We start from the raw sequence: 18,757 nt of genomic DNA, 5'->3' as shown, positions 1-18,757 counted from the left end.
TTTAAATAGGGTAGTCAGGCCTCTTTAAGAAGGTGTTATCTGAGCTGAGACATGAAGTAACAGAGGGAGTTATCTGGTGGAATAGTGCACCAGGGCATCAGGAATAGCCACTGCAAGGCCTTTTAGCAAGGAACAGCATCAAAGCCACTGAGGGAATGGAGGAGTGAGGGAAAGAGTAGGTGAAGATACCAGAAAAGTAATGATAGGGCAAGGCTAACCATATAGGGGCTTGTAGGCCATTGTAAGAATTTTTTATTCTGAGTTCCAGAGAGGAAGTTGTGACAAAGTTTTGAGCAGAGAAATGACATGAGCTGATGTAAGTTGTAATAGGATCACTGGGGCTGCTGTGTGGAGAACAGACTGGTGCACAAGCAGAAGCAGGTTACCCAGGTAGGAAGCTAATGCTATAGTCCAGGCAGGAGTAGATGGGCAGGCAGAAAGGATATGGTGAGCATATTTCTGGATCTGTTAATTACTACTAATTCTTAATTCTACCAGATTTTTTCGTAGGGCTTTTTCAGCTTCCACAGCCCATAGTTTTGAGGCTGTGAAAAGATCCATGCAGATTTTCTGTATATGGTTTATTTTCTGAGATTCTCTTTTGGTAATGTGATGGTTGTAAAACCATGTGCTTATTCTCCATTCCCCAAGATCTAATAAAGTAGCTTGTCCCACTGTTAGTGCTTTTCATGGTACTTAATAAGAAAAACACCTGAAATAAACATGGTTGTATGGGGATTTGAGTCCACTTGTAGATTTCAAGTAGCTGAATCTGAATTACAAAAAAACTATTGAACCATAGACTGTTATAGGAAATGAAGTTTGCTTAGAAAACTACTGATATATCCAGGTTGTGTATTCTTATCTTTTCTCCCCTAGAAATAGTCTTATACCCTCTTCTCTAAATAAAAGTTAAATTATTATATATAAGGAAAAAGCACCACAGTTTCTGGGTTGCAAAAATCAATACAGCTCTGGGATTTGTCTTTGAGAATTTAAGTATCCAGAAAATGATGAGTAAAATTATTTCCCATATAATCAGAGAAGGTGAGAAGAAAATCTAATGAAAGCAGAAAAGCCAGTTACTTATTTTCATCCTGAAGAAATAGGCAAGTTTATTACCAACTGCTTATTTAAAAGGCAATTATGTTCTAAATCCCAAAGACATACCCTAAGTCCAAGGAGAGAGAGAGTAACTCTCACCATGTGTCCATCTCCTGTCCCTCCTCTCACTGCTATAAACCTGTAGTTTGTTTGCACAGAGAGAGCTAGAAGTATCACTCTTGAATAATACCAGCTTCATGTGATCAGCAGTTTGTAGATATGTGGTACTGTGAAATGGCAAAGCAGGAAGAGACTAAAAGCTCATCTAACTCCAGCCCTTCCTTTCACAGATACTTACACCAAGGCTAGGAAACATGTGGTTCATTTTCTGCTACCTATGCTTTACTCTATTACCCAAAAATATTATTTGCTGGGCTCTTTTGCAAGTTAAATTCAAGTTTAGATGATACAAGATACCTTCAGATCTTCCACAGACAGGTGAACATGAACACCCTGTGAGAAGGAAGGCATATCCTTTAATAGAGTAGGAATAGAAGGGGTCAGCCAATAGTGGAAGAAGGGCAAAGTGGTTACTCCTAGGCTCCAATGTGAAATGTTAGCTCTGTTCCTGGCTGGCTGGGCCATGGGGTGTAACTGAGCTTTCCCACAGAGGTCTCTGAACTCTGGAAGGCCATGGGAGCTGTTGCAAAAGGCTTGACCTTTTCCACAGCAGCTTTTCTAGATGAAGCAAAAGAAAGCAGGAGCACCTCAAGTGAGGAAGGTAACTTCCATGCCACCACAGTAACCATCCTCAATGTAGGGTGTGATGTGAGTTTCTGGGCTGCCTTGTAAACAAGTTAATAAGACTAACTTTTAAAATCCCTGGACAATTTTTAATTCACAGATTTAGTTTATAAGGCATCTCCTGATACTGTCTTCAGTCAGTCATCCTGCAGAATATAATTTCAAGGAAATAAGGAGTAATCCATTTCACTTCTGCTTAAAAATAGGCCATAATCTAGATTAATTTCTAAAATAGAAATGGATAAAAACTGAAGGGTATATGTACATAAGAACCACAAAAGATTTAAATCTCTTAGTGTTTTACTCACCTGCCTTTTCTAGAACACGTGACTGTTCTACATTCATGACGAGAAGTGGTTCAGACTTCCATGGTATTTGCTTGTGGATCATGGCTATACGTTAGCTGTGGAAAGTTACTAAGAAGAAGATAAAATGTTCCTTACTGGTAGAAATTTAAATTGTGGGAAAAATAAAGCAATAAATGGAATAAAAGATTGTGATTATATTCCTATCTAAGTAACTAAAGATTTTTTAGAAACTAAAAATGAGGGGCACCTGGGTGGCTCAGTGGTTGAACGTCTGCCTTTGGCTCAGGTTGTGATCCCGGGGTCCTGGGATGGAGTTCAGGACCAGGGATAGAGGATTTTTAAAATAAAAATCTTAAAAAATAAACTAAAAATGAGATAGTTCTATGGCTGAGAGTGAAATGGAGAGGAGGAAAAAGGATAAGTGTAAGGCAAATAATGCAAAAACAAACAAACCACCAAAAAACCCAAGGATGATCATTTATTATGACACTACATGTCAGTAAATTTCAAGAGTGATGTTGATCAAACTAAATCCATGTTTATATCTTATAAAAAGCTTTTTCTGCAAAGTATATTAGCAAAAAAGGAAGGACTCAGAGCCTCTTACTTATCTACTAACTTTCATGTTTTTCTGAAACCTTCATAAATGTTGAGATTGGGAAAAGAGAACTGAAAGGTCAGTAGAAAGTGTTGAGCATGACATGATACCCATATCAAAGGAGGATCATAGAACAAAGCTACTCTAAATCAAAAGTAGATCCGAAACAACCTTTTCATAAAACCCCAAAGAAAGTATTGTCTTTCAAGTTTTGCAAGAAGAAGAAATGTGGCTGATGGAAAAGTAGAAATGAAAAAAGGACTGCAAACTTCAAGCTTGTTTCTCACCCTCCAAGGGGTCCTTAAGATGAAAGAGATGGAGCTTCAGATGTGAGAAGCCCCAGGAGTGGTTGACTAGATGAGCAAAGACAGACAAAAAGGATGGTTTTCTAGAAGCTGACCCATAGTTCACTAAAATCACTGTTCTTTCCTTTCTTCTGGTACATAGCTGGGCATTTTGTTTATATGTAACAGTACTAGGTTGTAAATACATATAAAGATGCCGTTTTATTTATTTGTTGGTTTGTTGTTTATTTATAAAATCTTTCATTTATTTATTCATGAGAAACACAGAAAAGAGAGAGAGAGAGAGAGGCAGAGACACAGGCAGAGGGAGAAGCAGGCTCCATGCAGGGAGCCGGCTGTGGGACTTGATCCCGGGTCTCCAGGGTCAAACCCTGGGCCAAAGGCAACGCTAAACTGCTGAGCCACCCGGGCTGCGCTATTTATTTTATTTTTAAAAGATTTTATTTATTTATTCATGAGAGACACAGAGAGAGGCAGGCATAGGCGAGGGAGAAGCAGGCTCCCCATGGGGAGCCCAATGCGGGACCTGATCCTAGGATCCCAGGGTCACAACCTGAGCCTAAGGCAAAGACTCAACCACTGAGCTACCCGGGTGCCCTGAAGATGCAGTTTTAAAGGAAAACTGTTGTAATAATAAAAATGAGTTCAGCTCTTTTGTAACCATTCAGTAAAGTCTAATGGCAACACATATGTAAGTCAGCAAAAAAATGGAATTTTTATTTTACGCTTTTGCACCTACCGCTGTCATCCTGGGATGACCTACCCATCTTTCAATGTCCAGCTCTTCCACAAAGGATTCCCTGATAACCTCAAACAGAAATTTTCTCTCAAGCCTGTGAATTCAACTTTTGTTTGCACTAGTCTTTCTGCTTATCTGCCTGCCTTTCTTCTGTCCTGTGCTTTCTTCCTTGATTGACATTACACAACATGTCAGGCCTGGTAGCATTTATTCCCCTATTTAATTGTAAAGTTCTCAGAAAGCAAAGTCTATAATTTATCTTCGTATCTCCCTCCCACCTTAGTCAGACACAGTATTTTGCAGACAGTGGAATCCGAATAGATCTCTTTCTAGAATCTGTTGAATAAATCAAATGGTTAAAGAAAGTTAAAGTACAAACCTGTGAAAATTTCAGTGATACTCTAACGTAACAGTCTGAAAGGCTATTTTTCAGTTAACCTTTCTCCTGCACTTTCTAAAATATCAGCTGGAGGGATCCCTGGGTGGCGCAGCGGTTTGGCGCCTGCCTTTGGCCCAGGGCGCGATCCTGGAGACGCGGGATCGAATCCCACGTCAGGCTCCCGGTGCATGGAGCCTGCTTCTCCCTCTGCCTATGTCTCTGCCTCTCTCTCTCTCTCTCTGTGACTATCATAAATAAATAAAATCTTTAAAAATAAAATAAAATAAAATAAAATATCAGCTGGATTGTATGCTAAGCTTATATTTAACTTTATGAGAAACTCTTCAACTACTTTTCCAAAGTGTCTTTACTGTTTTACACTCCCAAAGCAATGTATGAGGATTCCATTTTATCCGCATTAGTTATTTTCTGTCTTACGTATTATAGTCATTCTTCTGAATATGTAGTAGGGTCTCATTATGATTTTAATTTGCACTTAATGACTAATGATATTGACCACCTTTTATATGCTCATTATTTGAACAGGTGAAATACCTGTTCAAATTTTTTGCTTATTTTTAGTTGGATTTTTTCTGCTTATTATTAACAGTTATTTAAATATTTTATATACAAGTCCTTTATTAGATATGTATTTGCAGAGGATCCCTGGGTGGCTCAGCGGTTTGGCGCCTGCCTTTGGCCCAGGGCATGATCCTGGAGTCCTGAGATCGGTCCCGCGTCAGGCTCCCGGCATGGAGCCTGCTTCTCCCTCTGCCTGTGTCTCTGCCTTTCTCTCTATGTCTATGATGAATAAGTAAAAAAAAAAAAAAGTCTTTAAAAAAAAAAGATATGTATTTGCAAGTATTTTTTATCATTCTTTTCATTTGCTTGACAGTGTCTTTCAAAGGCCAGAACTTTTTAATTTTGATGAACTTCAGTTCATCAATTTTTCTTTGGTGTTATATCTAAGAACTCTTTGGCTAACTTAATATCATAAAGAGTTTCTCTTATCTTCTAAGAGTTTTATAATTTTAGCTTTTACATATAGAAATTTGATCCATTTTTAAATTAAATTATGTGTGTGTTATTGAGTAAAGTTCTAAATTCATGCTTTCACCTATGGATGTACAATTCTTCCAACACCATTTGTTGAAAAGACTTTCTTTCCTCCTTTAATTCCTCAGCACCTTTATCAATAATTAATTGATCATAAATAGGTTTCTCTCAATTCTGTTCCATTGATTTATATGCCTGTCCTTACACTAGTGTCACTGGGATTTAATTACTGTTGCTTAGAAAAAGTTTTGAAATTGGTGAATAGAAGTCTTCAAACTTAGTTCTTCTTTTACAAAAAATTTTTGTCTATGTGTTCCTTCATATTTTTGTGTAAATTTTAAGATCACCTTGCCAATTTCTACAAAGAAAAACATCTACTGGGATTTTGGTAAGAACCATATTGAAACTGTAGAACAATATTGAAAAATGTGCCATCTTAACAATGTCAAGTCTTTTAGTCCATGAACACGGAATATTATTTATTCAGATATTTTTCACCATTATCATAATAATGTTTTGTCATTTTCAAATATAAGTTTTATACTTCTTTGTCAGTTATTCCTAAATATTTTATATTTTTGGTACTATTATAAATGCAGTTGTTGTCTTAATTGTACTTTTGCATTGTTTGTTGTTAGTATATAGAAGTATAATTGATATATGTGTTTTGATTTTGTATCCTGTAACCTTGCTGAACTAATTTATTATATTAGTACTAGTATTTCTTAGGGTTTTCTATATACCAGATTGTATCATCAAACAACTAAAGGTAGACTTTTTCCTTCCAGTTTTGTTTTCTTTTTTTTAAAACTGATTGCCCCAGAAACTCTAATACAGTGTTAAGTAGAAGTGGCAAGAACAAATATCATACCCTTATTCCCAATCTCAGGAGGAGAGCATTTATTTTTTACTATTAAACCTGATATTAGCTATGGATTTTTCATAGATGGCCTTTATCAGATTGAGGAGGTTCCCTTCTCTTCCTGTTTTGTTGAGTTTTTAACATGAAGAAATGCTGAATTTTGTCAAATACTATCATGTATGGAAATGATAATGTGATTTTTGTTCTTTATTCTATTAATATGGTATATTACACTAATTGATTTTCAAATGATAAATCAACCTTGGATTCCTGGGATAAACTCCACTTAGTTTTATATTTTAAATGTTGCTAGATTAAGTTTGCTAATACCGTGTGAAGGATTTCTGCATCTATGTTCATGAGGGATATTGGTCTGTGGTTTTCTTTTATTAATGTCTTTGGCTTTTTTTGTTTGGTTTTGTTTTGTTTTGTTTTGTTTGGCTTTGATATCAGGTAATACTGGCCTTATAGAATAAGTTGGGAAGTCTTCCCTTCTCTGTTTTGGAAGAAATTAGAAAGCAATTGGTTTTAGTTCTTTAAATGTTTGATGGAATTCATCAGTGAAGCCATTTGGGCTTGGGCTTTTAATTGTGCAATTATTTTAAATTACTAATTCAACTTTTTGATTTGTTATTGGTCTGTTCAGAGTTTTAATTTCTTCTCAAACTAGTTTTGGTAACTTGAGTCTTTATAGAAATTTTTCCATTTCATTTAAGTTACTGAATTTCTTGGTATAAATGTATCTACCATATTTATTTGTGAGTCTCTTAATTTTTGTAAATAATGATGTTTCCTCTTTCATTCTTGACTTTGATAATTTGTGTCTCATCTCTTTTTTCATGGTTAGTCTAGTGAAAAGTTTGTCAATTTTCTTCATCTTTTCAATGAACCAACCTTTGTTTCACTGATTTTATTTGTTATTGTTCTTTTTTTTTGTTTCACTGATTTCTTCTCTAGTCTTTATTATATCTCCCTTCTCTTTGTTTCATGTTTAATCTTTTTTCTAATTTCTTACAGTAAAAGCTTAAGTTATTAATTTGAGACTGTTTTTCTTTTCTAAGATACTTAAAACTATAAACTTTCCTCTAAACACTACTCTAGCTGTATCCCATATATTTTGAGATGTTGTTTTTTTTTATTTCTTGCAATTCATAATATCTTCTAATTCCATTGTGATTTCTTTTCTCACCAATGAGTTATTTAGAAATATGTTGTTAGTCTCCTGATACTTGAGGATTTCCTAAATTCCTTTCTGCTATAGTTTCTTATTTAGTTCTTCTGTTGCCAGAGAATATATTTAGTATGTTTTTTTAATTTTAGATTTTATTTATTTATTCATGAGAGACACACACAGAGGGAAAGAGAGGCAGAGACACAGGCAGAGGGAAAGAGAGACAGAGACACAGGCAGAAGGAGAAGCAGGCTCCATGCAGGAGCCTGACGTGGGGCTCCATCCCAGGTCTCCAGGATCACGCCCTGGGCTGAAGGTGGCGCTAAACCGCTGAGCCTCCCTGGCTGCCCCTATTTAGTATGATTTAAATCCATTTAAATTGATTGATATTGTTTTGTGAGGTAGCATATGAACTGTCCTGGAGAGTGTTGAAAAGAATATGTACTTTGTTGCCATTGGGTAAAGTATTCTAGAAAGGTCAGTCAGGTCAAATTGATTCATAGTGTTATTTAAGACACTTGCCTCCTTGTTGATTTTTGTCTAGTTCTATCGAGAGTGGAGTATTCCAAAAGCATAAGATACCTAGGAATAAACCTAACCAAAGAGGTAAAGGATCTATACCCTAAAAACTATAGAACACTTCTGAAAGAAATTGAGGAAGATACAAAGAGATGGAAAAATATTCCATGCTCATGGATTGGCAGAATTAATATTGTGAAAATGTCAATGTTACCCAGGGCAATTTACACGTTTAATGCAATCCCTATCAAAATACCATGGACTTTCTTCAGAGAGTTGGAACAAATTATCTTAAGATTTGTGTGGAATCAAGAACAGACCCCGAATAGCCAGGGGAATTTTAAAAAAGAAAACCATATCTGGGGGCATCACAATGCCAGATTTCAGGTTGTACTACAAAGCTGTGGTCATCAAGACAGTGTGGTACTGGCACAAAAACAGACACATAGATCAATGGAACAGAACAGAGAACCCAGAAGTGGACCCTGAACTTTATGGTCAACTAATATTCGATAAAGGAGGAAAGACTATCCATTGGAAGAAAGACAGTCTCTTCAATAAATGGTGCTGGGAAAATTGGACATCCACATGCAGAAGAATGAAACTAGACCACTCTCTTTCACCATACACAAAGATAAACTCAAAATGGATGAAAGACTAAATGTGAGACAAGACTCCATCAAAATCCTAGAGGAGAACACAGGCAACACCCTTTTTGAACTCGGCCACAGTAACTTCTTGCAAGATACATCCATGAAGGTAAAAGAAACAAAAGCAAAAATGAACTATTGGGACTTCATCAAGATAAGAAGCTTTTGCACAGCAAAGGATACAGTCAACAAAACTCAAAGACAACCTACAGAATGGGAGAAGATATTTGCAAATGATGTATCAGATAAAGGGCTAGTTTCCAAGATCTATAAAGAACTTCTTAAACTCAACACCCAAGAAACAAACAATCCAATCATGAAATGGGCAAAAGACATGAAGAGAAATCTCACAGAGGAAGACATAGACATGGCCAACATGCACATGAGAAAATGCTCTGCATCACTTGCCATCAGGGAAATACAAATCAAAACCACAATGAGGTACCACCTCACACCAGTGAGAATGGGGAAAATTAACAAGGCAGGAAACAACAAATGTTGGAGAGGATGCGGAGAAAAGGGAACCCTCTTACACTGTTGGTGGGAATGTGAACTGGTGCAGCCACTCTGGAAAACTGTGTGGAGATTCCTCAAAGAGTTAAAAATAGACCTGCCCTACGACCCAGCAATTGCACTGCTGGGGATTTACCCCAAAGATTCAGATGCAATGAAACGCCGGGACACCTGTACCCCGATGTTTCTAGCAGCAATGTCCACAATAGCCAAACTGTGGAAGGAGCCTTAGTGTCCATCAAAAGATGAATGGATAAAGAAGATGTGGTTTATGTATACAATGGAATATTACTCAGCCATTAGAAATGACAAATACCCACCATTTGCTTCAACGTGGATGGAACTGGAGGGTATTATGCTGAGTGAAGTAAGTCAATCGGAGAAAGACAGTGTATGTTCTCATTCATTTGGGGAATATAAATAATAGTGAAAGGGAATATAAGAGAAGGGAGAAGAAATGTGTGGGAAATATCAGAAAGGGAGACAGAACATAAAGACTCCTAACTCTGGGAAATGAACTAGGGGTGGTGGAAGGGGAGGAGGGCGGGGATGGGGGGTGAGTGGGTGACGGGCACTGAGGGGGACACTTGACGGGATGAGCACTGGGTGTTATTCTGTATGTTGGTAAATTGAACACCAATAAAAAATTAATTTATTAAAAAAAAAGAGAGAGTGGAGTATTGAAGTCTCTAGTCCTTTTCAATTTTCTAGTTTTTCATTCAGTTATGTCACTTTTTGCTTCATATATTTTAGGACTCTGTTAGTAGGTTCATATAAATTTGTAATTGTCATATTTTTCTGAGGAATTGACCCTCTTATCATTATGAAAAGTGTCTCTCTGTCCCTAGCAATATTTTGGTTTAAAGTGTATATATTTTTAAAGATTTTATTTATTTATTCATGTGAGACACACAGAGAGATGCAGAGACATAGGCAGAGGGAGAAGCAAGCTCCCTGTAGGGAGCCCAATGGGGGGACTCGGGACTTGATCCTAGCATCCCAGGATCACACCCTGAGTGAAGGCATAGGCTTCGTTACTGAGCCACCCACATGTCCCTACAGTGTATTTTTTAAATATTAATATAGCCACTCTGACTCCTGTGGCTATCATTTGCATGGTATAACTTTTTCTTTCTGTTACTTTAGCACATGTATGTCTTTGAATTTTTTTTTAAAGATAGTATTTTTAAGTAATCTCTACAACCAATGTGGAGTTTGAACTCATAATCCCAAAATCAAGAGTTACATGCTTTACCAACTGAGCCAGCCAGGCGTCCCTCTGTGTCTTTGACAAGGATGTAGAGAATTTTTGTACATTGTTGGTGGGAATGTAAATTGGTGCAGCCACAGTGGAAAACAGTATTGAGATGCCTCAAAAAATAAAAAATAGAAATGTCATAGGATCTAGTAATTCCACTATTGGGTATTTAACCCAAATAAAATGAAAACACCAGTTCAAAAAGATATATGCACCCCTATTATTTACAATAACCAAGATGTGGAAGCAACCCAAGTGTCCACTGATAAATGAATGGATAAAGATCATGTCATGAATATATATATATACTTCATTCCATTATATGTATATTCCATTTTCTATATATAGGAATTATATGTATATATTAGAATATTATTCAGTGAAAGAAAAGGTAAGATCTTGCCATTTATAACATGGATACACCAAGAAGGCATTATGCCTCCCCTCCAGCAATCCTCAGTTTGTTTCCTATGATTAAGAGTCTCTTATGGTTTATCTCCTTCTCTGATTTTGTCTTGTTTTATTTTTTCCTCTCTTCCCCTATGATCCTCTGTTTTGTTTCTTAAATTCTATATATGAGTGGTGAGGTCATATGATAATTGTCTTTCTCTGATTGACTTATTCCACTTAGCATAATACCCTCTAGTTCCATCCATGTTATTACAAATGGCAAGACTCCATTTTTTGATAGCTGAGTAGTATTCCATTGTATATAATTATATCACACCTTCTTTTTCCATTCATCTATCAGTAGACATCTGGGCTCTTTCCATATTTTGGTTATCATGGACATTGCTTCTAAAAACATTGGGGTGCAGGTGCCTCTTTGGATCACTACATTTGTATCTTTGAGGTAAATCCCTAGTAGTGTAATTGCTGGGTTGTAGGGTAGCTCTATTTTCAACTTACTTTTGCTACTTTCAAGATTTCTCTCTGGCTTTGGTTTTCAACAGTTTGATTATGATTTATCGAGGTGTTTATCTCTTTGTGTGTGTCTTACTTGGGTTTGTTGAACATCTTTGATCCATAGAGTAATAGTTTTTATCAAATTTGGGGAAATTTAGGCCATTATTTCTTTAAATATATTTTCCTATCTTTTCTCTATCCTCTTTTCAATATTACTGCTACTCATATGTTGGTATTTTTAATATTGTCCCAAAGATCTCTAAAGGTTTTTAAAGTTTTCTTTATTCTTTTATCTTTCTGTTTTTTAGATTAGGTAATTTTATTTATTTATTTATTTATTTATTTATTTATTTATTTATTTATTTATTTATGATAGTCACACAGAGAGAAAGAGAGAGAGAGGCAGAGACACAGGCAGAGGGAGAAGCAGGCTCCATGCAGGGAGCCCGACGTGGGATTCGATCCCAGGTCTCCAGGATCGCGCCCTGGGCCAAAGGCAGGCGCCAAACCCCTGCGCCACCCAGGGATCCCCCTAGATTGGGTAATTTTTAAATCCAAGTTCATTGATTCTTTATTCTTCTAAAATCTGCTGAGTCCATTTAATAAATTTTTCATTTAAGTTATTATATTTTCAAACCCCACAATGTTCATTTGATCCTATTTTATAATTTCTTTTTTAAAGATTTATTTATTTATATAAGAGAGAGGGTGAGAAAGAGAGAGTCGGGGGAGGGACAGAGGAAAGAATCTTAAGCAGACTCCCCTGCTGAGTGTGGAGCCCAACATGGGGCTCAGTCTCATAACCCTGAGATCATGACCTGAGCCAAATCAAGAGTTCGACACTTAAATGACTGAGCCACCCAGGTGGCCCCCCCCCCCGCCATTTTGTAATTTCTGTCTCTTTGTTGACATTCTTTTTTTGAGTCATTGTCATAATTCTTTTCTTTAATTCTTTAAACATGGTGTCCTTTATTAGTCTTTGAACATATTTATAATAGCTGCTTTGAAGTCCATTAAATCCAGCATCTGTGCACCCAGAAACAGTTTTTATCTACTGCTTTTTCTGTTGGTGTGGATTACATTTTTCTATTTCCTGGCATGTTTCATAATTTTTGTATTGTTAAAAATTGGACACATTAGATAATATATTGTAGCAATTCTGGATTCTGTGTTTTCCCCTAATGTGTTGTCATTGTGTATTGGTTTTAATATCTTGTCTAAATGCACTTTACTGTGTGTGTATAAACTGTGTGTATAAACTATGTGACTATTGATGATGTCTCTACTCAACTTGCTTTTTAAATTATTGTTCTCATTTTTGAGTCTGAATTCATAGGGATCACATTGTGTTTGCATAGGTTAATGACCAGTAAATGAATGGTCAGATATTGTGCTCAAACAAAAACTTTCACTCTCTGGCAGTAGATCTGTATGTATGTTGGGGAGGATATTTAAAGTTCAGGTAACTTTTAAATATATACATCCTGGCTTTGCTTACTTCTAGACTCTCTTGTCTGTTCTCTACACATGAACATAGGATTAGTCAGCCAGTGATATGTGGATAATTTGAGTCCTCTCCAGTTTTTCCTATGCAGCACATGGTGAACTTTTGAAGCCTCCTGTGGTGGTCTTATTTCCCAGATCTTTCTATTAAATTGCTGACTGATCTACCAGTCTGCTGATTTTCCCAACCATGATTGGAACCTTCAGCTAACTCAATTGCTGGTCTTCCCTTGTTTGCTTTCCACTAGATTGCTAGTGTTTCTCACAATGCTGCTGGATATGAAGTTTTATCATGTTCTGCTCCATCAAGTCAACCCCCTCTGGTAATGAGCATTCTAATTGTCATGCTTTTTTTTACTTTGATAGAAACACCGTATAAACTGAGCTGGGGGAGGAAGAGGGGAGAAGGCTAGGCAGAGTGACTTATAAACTTCCATTGTTCATATCTAAAGTTCAATGGCTTTTTTATGAATACTACTTCTCAATGTAGTGTATGCCTTTGGTTGATTTTCAGGGCCCTGAATGGGTTGGTTTTGACACTTGTATCCAGATTTTTCATTGGTTTTTGGGGAGAGTAACTGCTGAAGTATTCATTCCATCATACTAGAAATCCCACCTCTACATTGGTCATTTTTAATAACTACTCAGCAGATTCTGGTGTGAAGCCAAGATTGAGAATCACTGAGTTAGGATATGATGACAGGAAGATGAATGATTTCAATTTCATTCATTCAATAAACATTTATTGAACACCATCAGTCACTGGACACAGTGCAGATACAAAGATAACTGAGACTATCTGTCTCTATGAATGGTCATAGGCAGTGAGAAAGATAGAAAGAGCAATAATGTACTATAACCTGAGCATATAGGGCTGGGTGATGCTGGGTTTGGGAGCAGTGGCTACAACCCATCATTTTTCTGAAACATGCCAATAGGTTATCACATTTTCAGAAAGTAATAAGCAGATCCCTACTTAATGTAAGTATGAATAAAGTTTCTCATCTTGGGGAACTAGGACAGTTTCTCCCAAATTATATGATGATTACAAACATAACTTTAAGGAGCTAGCATTTTATTTCATGTAAAATTTAACAAGTTTTTTAATGCTGTATTTTCTCCTGAACTGTGATAATTTCATAACTTTGTGAGTAAATTCAGGAATAGCAAATCACTGTGGAAGTCATTATGGGCAGTGTGATATGGTATTACTGGTCTCCAGAGTGGTGTGTTCACAAAGGCAAACCATGGAAATATTAGCACTTTTTAAAAAAAAAATCAAATTTGGTCTTTAAATATTTCTATTGATTGAATGTTTCATAAAGTATAACTATTTATATAGCAGTATATGTGTATAACTTATAAATAAACAATATAGGTAGATACCCCCAATATTTTTGGATTGGGAATACTCAATCACAAAAGTCAGAGACTGGGATCCCTGGGTGGCGCAGCGGTTTAGCACCTGCCTTTGGCCCAGGGCACGATCCTGGAGACCCGGGATCGAATCCCACGTCGGGCTCCCAGTGCATGGAGCCTGCTTCTCCCTCTGCCTATGTCTCTGCCTCTCTCTCTCTGACTATCATAAATAAATAAAAAAAAATTAAAAAAAGATAAAAAAAAAAACAAAAACAAAAGTCAGAGACCACTGGTAGAGTGGTAAGAACACTGACCTAAAGGGTACTACTCCCACTTCAGCTACAAACTTGCTGTGTGAAAAATGGGCTGGTTACAAAGGTACTCTATGTCCTCTAAATCTATAAAACAAGGAGCTTGTTGTAAATATCCTTGAGATCTCTTCAGTTCTGGGATTTTATAAGTGATTTTGTTCTTTATTTTCCTGTCCAGTATAATTATTACATTGAAAGAACAGAAGGTTATCTTTTGTTGTTGTTGTTCAGTATTTGAATTGGATGAAGGTGTAAGCCTGTTTCCGAGTTCCTGGAATATTTCCAAAGACAGCTCTCTGTACCTTGGCTACATTCCATCTCTTTGATGTTGCTGACTGTAGATATGATGATGCCATACACACTATGACAGTTCTTTAAATTCTGTTAAATTTAGGCATAAATTTCGGCAAAGGACATACCCCAGTTAGTAGCAGAGGGCAAAACTTTGTACATAGACACAGTTACATATATGCAAGTGCATACGTGCACACACATATCAATCCTTAACTGTTGCTTAATTTCATTGCCTTCATAAACTGAAATTCAGAAAGCTTCAAGAAAGCTTCAAGCTCAGTACACAAAGAACATTAATTGTAGTTTTAATAGTTAAAAGATCCAAATAGATCCATGCATATCAAGTTTAGTGTCTACTCAGAAACTGACTTATGAGATAGAGGATTATTTTCAAAATTTAGATATAACTTAAAACTCAAGAGGTTAGCAAAACCTTATTTCACCTTTTAATTTTTTTAAGATTTTATTTATTTATTTATTTATTTATTTATTTATTTATTTGACTGAGCGCAAGTGGGTGGCGTGGGGCACAGAAGGAGAGGGAAAAGCTGCTGAGCAGGGAGCCTGATGAGGGGCCTTGATCCCAGGACACTGGAATCATGACCTGAGCCAAAGGCACTTAACTGACTGAGCCACCCAAGTGCCCCTATTTCACCTTTTAAAAAGTTTTTTTATTTAAATTCAATTTAGTTAACATATATTGTATTATTAGTTTCAGGGGTAGAAGTTAGTGATTCAATAGTCGCATATAATACCCAGGGCTCATTCCATCAAATGCTCTTCTTAATGCCCATCACCCAGTTACCCTATTCACCACCTTCCACCCCTGCCTCCAGCAACCCTCAGTTTGTTTCCTGGAGTTAAGAGTCTCTTGTGGTTTATCTCCCTCTCTGTTTTTATCATATTTTATTTTTCCTTCCCTTCCCTTATGTTCATCTGTTTTGTTTCTTGAATTCCACATATGAGTGAAATCATATGGTATTTGTCTTTCTCTGACTGACTTGTTTTGCTTTTTATTTCACCTTTTGATTTAAATTCAAAGGAATTTAAATTTTACATATTCTTCTTAGAACATTCTCCTCTAAAAACAATATTCAACTTTAGAATTCAATAGAATAAGATGTTAAACTTCATTGTTCATGGATCATAACAAAATAGACTTTTGATGTTTTTTTCTTCAAATAATTAGTTACACTGATTATTACATAGTTCCTTAAAACTTTGTTTCTCTGACTTAGTTTTGTTTGCTATTTTCAATAAGGAGTTATTGCTAAATAGTCTGTTGGCCTACTATTTTTACATTTCATCCCTTACATGCTCTTTTTTTTTTTTTAAGTTTATTTATTTATTTGAGAGATTGAGAGAGAGAGAGCAGGAACAGGAGAAACAGAGGGAAAGGGAGAGAATCCCAAGCAGAGTCCCTGCTGAGCACTCATGGAGCTCAGAGCTTGATGTGGGCCCTATCTTACAACCATGAGATCACAACCTGAGCTGAAACTAAGAGTCAGCACTTAATAGACTGTGCCACCCAGGTGCCCTGCTTTTTTTTTTTTATTATTATTAGTATTCAAAAGTTTGAAGAAACTTTAGAAAACATAACAAAGGTTTTTTTTTCTAAATATACTTTGGATTTTTAAAATAATACTATATAATATAAAATATCATAATGCTTTTTGTGAAATTCTTTGTTGCAAATATCATATGAAATGGAAACTGATAATAGTGCCATGAATCTTTACCATAAAGTTCAATATTAAAAACCAGCTGCTGTGATTTACCTATGAGGATGGAGTAATCACATTCTGGCACATTCTATATAATAAGTGCATCATTTTAAAGATTTATCTTAATAGGAAAAATGGCAGAAAAAAGGAACAACAACACAACACAAAGAATGACAAATCATAGCTGTTTCCATGTAAATAGATGTTGAAAATATGAGCTCACGAGAATGACTATAGGCACAGAATTAACATAAAGAAAAAGAGCAAAGAACAGAAAAATGAGAACAAAATGAAAAAATGCAAATGTTTTATAAATAGAAAGAAGGAAACTCTTAAACTCCAAAATTGATTTTATTTTGCATGGTAATGAATTAAAGAGGAGAAGGAAAATACCACTTTAAACTTAGACCTGTATTAGCACAGCCTGTACTTTGTCATCTGCTGGGAGTATAGGATGCAGTCATTTTGCTGCTGCCTAGAACATGCAGCCAGGAACAAATTTCACTCAGCCTTCCAATTGGTAACCAATCCTCAACCGTGAATTCAAGGTTCTAACCTTTAATTTTAGTGCTGATCATAAACTAGGACTGAGATATTCTATTCACCACAGGGAAGGAGCTAGTTAGTGGGAGAGGAAGAAGTTTGCCACTTTATTCTGGGGGATCAAAGGCAGTAGCCCACCTTCTACCCTCCCCACCACCACCACCCGGCCCAGAGCCACTGCACTCTCCTATACTTTCTAGAAGCCCTACAGTTCTGTGCTACTTGTTTAGCAGAGGATAGATTTACTTGCATTATTATGTGTTCGTTTTGCACTATGTGTATATTTGCCCTGTCTTCTGCTTTTGATTTAGGTCATCTCTTCGCTTTTCCTAATGCCTCTCAAAGATCGAAAAAGGATGAGGTTTGGATGGTTTGGAAGGTGTTTCTGTTTCAGCTGTTTGCTCTTCTCATGACACATCATACACATGCTTCACTTTCTTCCCAAATTTTCTCGAGACAAGGGGACTTTTTAATACTGTTTTATTTTAGAATTATTTCAAATTATAAGGATAGTACAGAATTCTGGTAGACTTCCCTATTGTCAACATCTTTCATTACAAAGTAGACAGGGGCTTTTAATATGAGTCCACAGATTATTTTTTTTAAAGATTTTATTTATTCATGAGAGACAGAGAGAAAGAGAGGCAGAGACACAGGCAGAGGGAGAAGCAGGCTCCATGCAGGAAGCCCAGTGTGGGACTCAATTCTGCGACTCCAGGATCACACCCTGAGCTGAAGGCAGATGCTTAACTGCTGAGCCACCCAGGTGTCCCAGAGTCCACAGATTAATTTGAGAGTCCATGAGCTCCTGAAATTCATGCCCACTTGTGTATATATATATATATATATTTTTTTTTAAGATTTTATTTATTCATGAGAGACACACACACACACAGAGAGAGAGAGAGAGAGAGAGAGAGGCAGAGACACAGGCAGAGGGAGAAGCAGGCTCCATGCAGGGAGCCCGATGTGGGACTCGATCCTGGGGCCCCAGGATCAGGCCCCGGGCTGAAGCTGGCGCTAACCTGTTGAGCCACCAGGGCTGCCCCCACTTGTATATATTTGAATGAAAATGCATTTCATTTCATTCAAGAACCACACAGATTAAGATTGCACTTTTGGATTTATCAATCCTTTGCCCTAGGTGCAATATATGTATTCAAGTTTCCTGCCATGCTAATACATTTTTAAATTTATTTAGCACACTATCTACCTCCAAATGCACATTTGCACAAATATGCATGGGCGGATTTTTGGTACAACAGAACTGACCAAAGGGTTCTTTATCACATCCCTGTAACTCTCTGAATTACTAAACACTATGTGTTCACATAAAATATATTAACTCTTGTTTGAAGTACTCAGTGTTTCTTCTAAGAGAGGAGTCTGTCTATACTACATAAAGGTCTCAAAGTTTGAACCTTGGGTCCTGCATCAAAATGGTTCGGTGGGAAAGGGAGAAGGACTCCCTATCCAGAACAATTTATATTTTATCAGTCTCCTGAAAAGATTTGGATAAAACCATATTTATAGACTTCCTAAGTTTTGAACATTAATTTAACAGGAAAGGGTATTTGGAACTATTACAAAACATTACTGTTTTCTCTTGAAACTTTGGGGGTGGTAGATAACAAAGCTATGAAATTACAATAGACCTAATTTTCTCTTGTGTCTACATAGAGTGCATTGTATGAAGTCTTTCTCATTTCACTTAAGTTCTTTTAAAAAATTTTTTTTTATTTTTTATAAATTTTATTTATGATAGTCACAGAGAGAGAGAGAGGCAGAGACACAGGCAGAGGGAGAAGCAGGCTCCATGCACTGGGAGCCCAACGTGGGATTCGATCTCGGGTCTCCAGGATCACGCCCTGGGCCAAAGGCAGGCGCCAAACTGCTGCGCCACCCAGGGAT

At 36.7% G+C, this 18,757-nt stretch overlaps 1 protein-coding gene across 6 annotated transcripts in view; it reads left to right on the top strand.

The window, feature by feature from the left end:
- Window positions 1–18,757, top strand: part of MYOM1 (myomesin 1) — a 139,266-nt gene that overhangs the window by 11,420 nt on the left and 109,089 nt on the right. The window lies entirely within an intron of this gene.

The sequence above is a fragment of the Canis lupus genome, chromosome 7 (assembly GCF_003254725.2).
Source record: "Canis lupus dingo isolate Sandy chromosome 7, ASM325472v2, whole genome shotgun sequence".
Taxonomy (NCBI): Eukaryota; Metazoa; Chordata; class Mammalia; order Carnivora; family Canidae; genus Canis; species Canis lupus.
The sequence above is the reverse complement of the archived record's forward strand: the minus strand, read 5'-3'. Positions and strand labels throughout refer to the sequence as shown.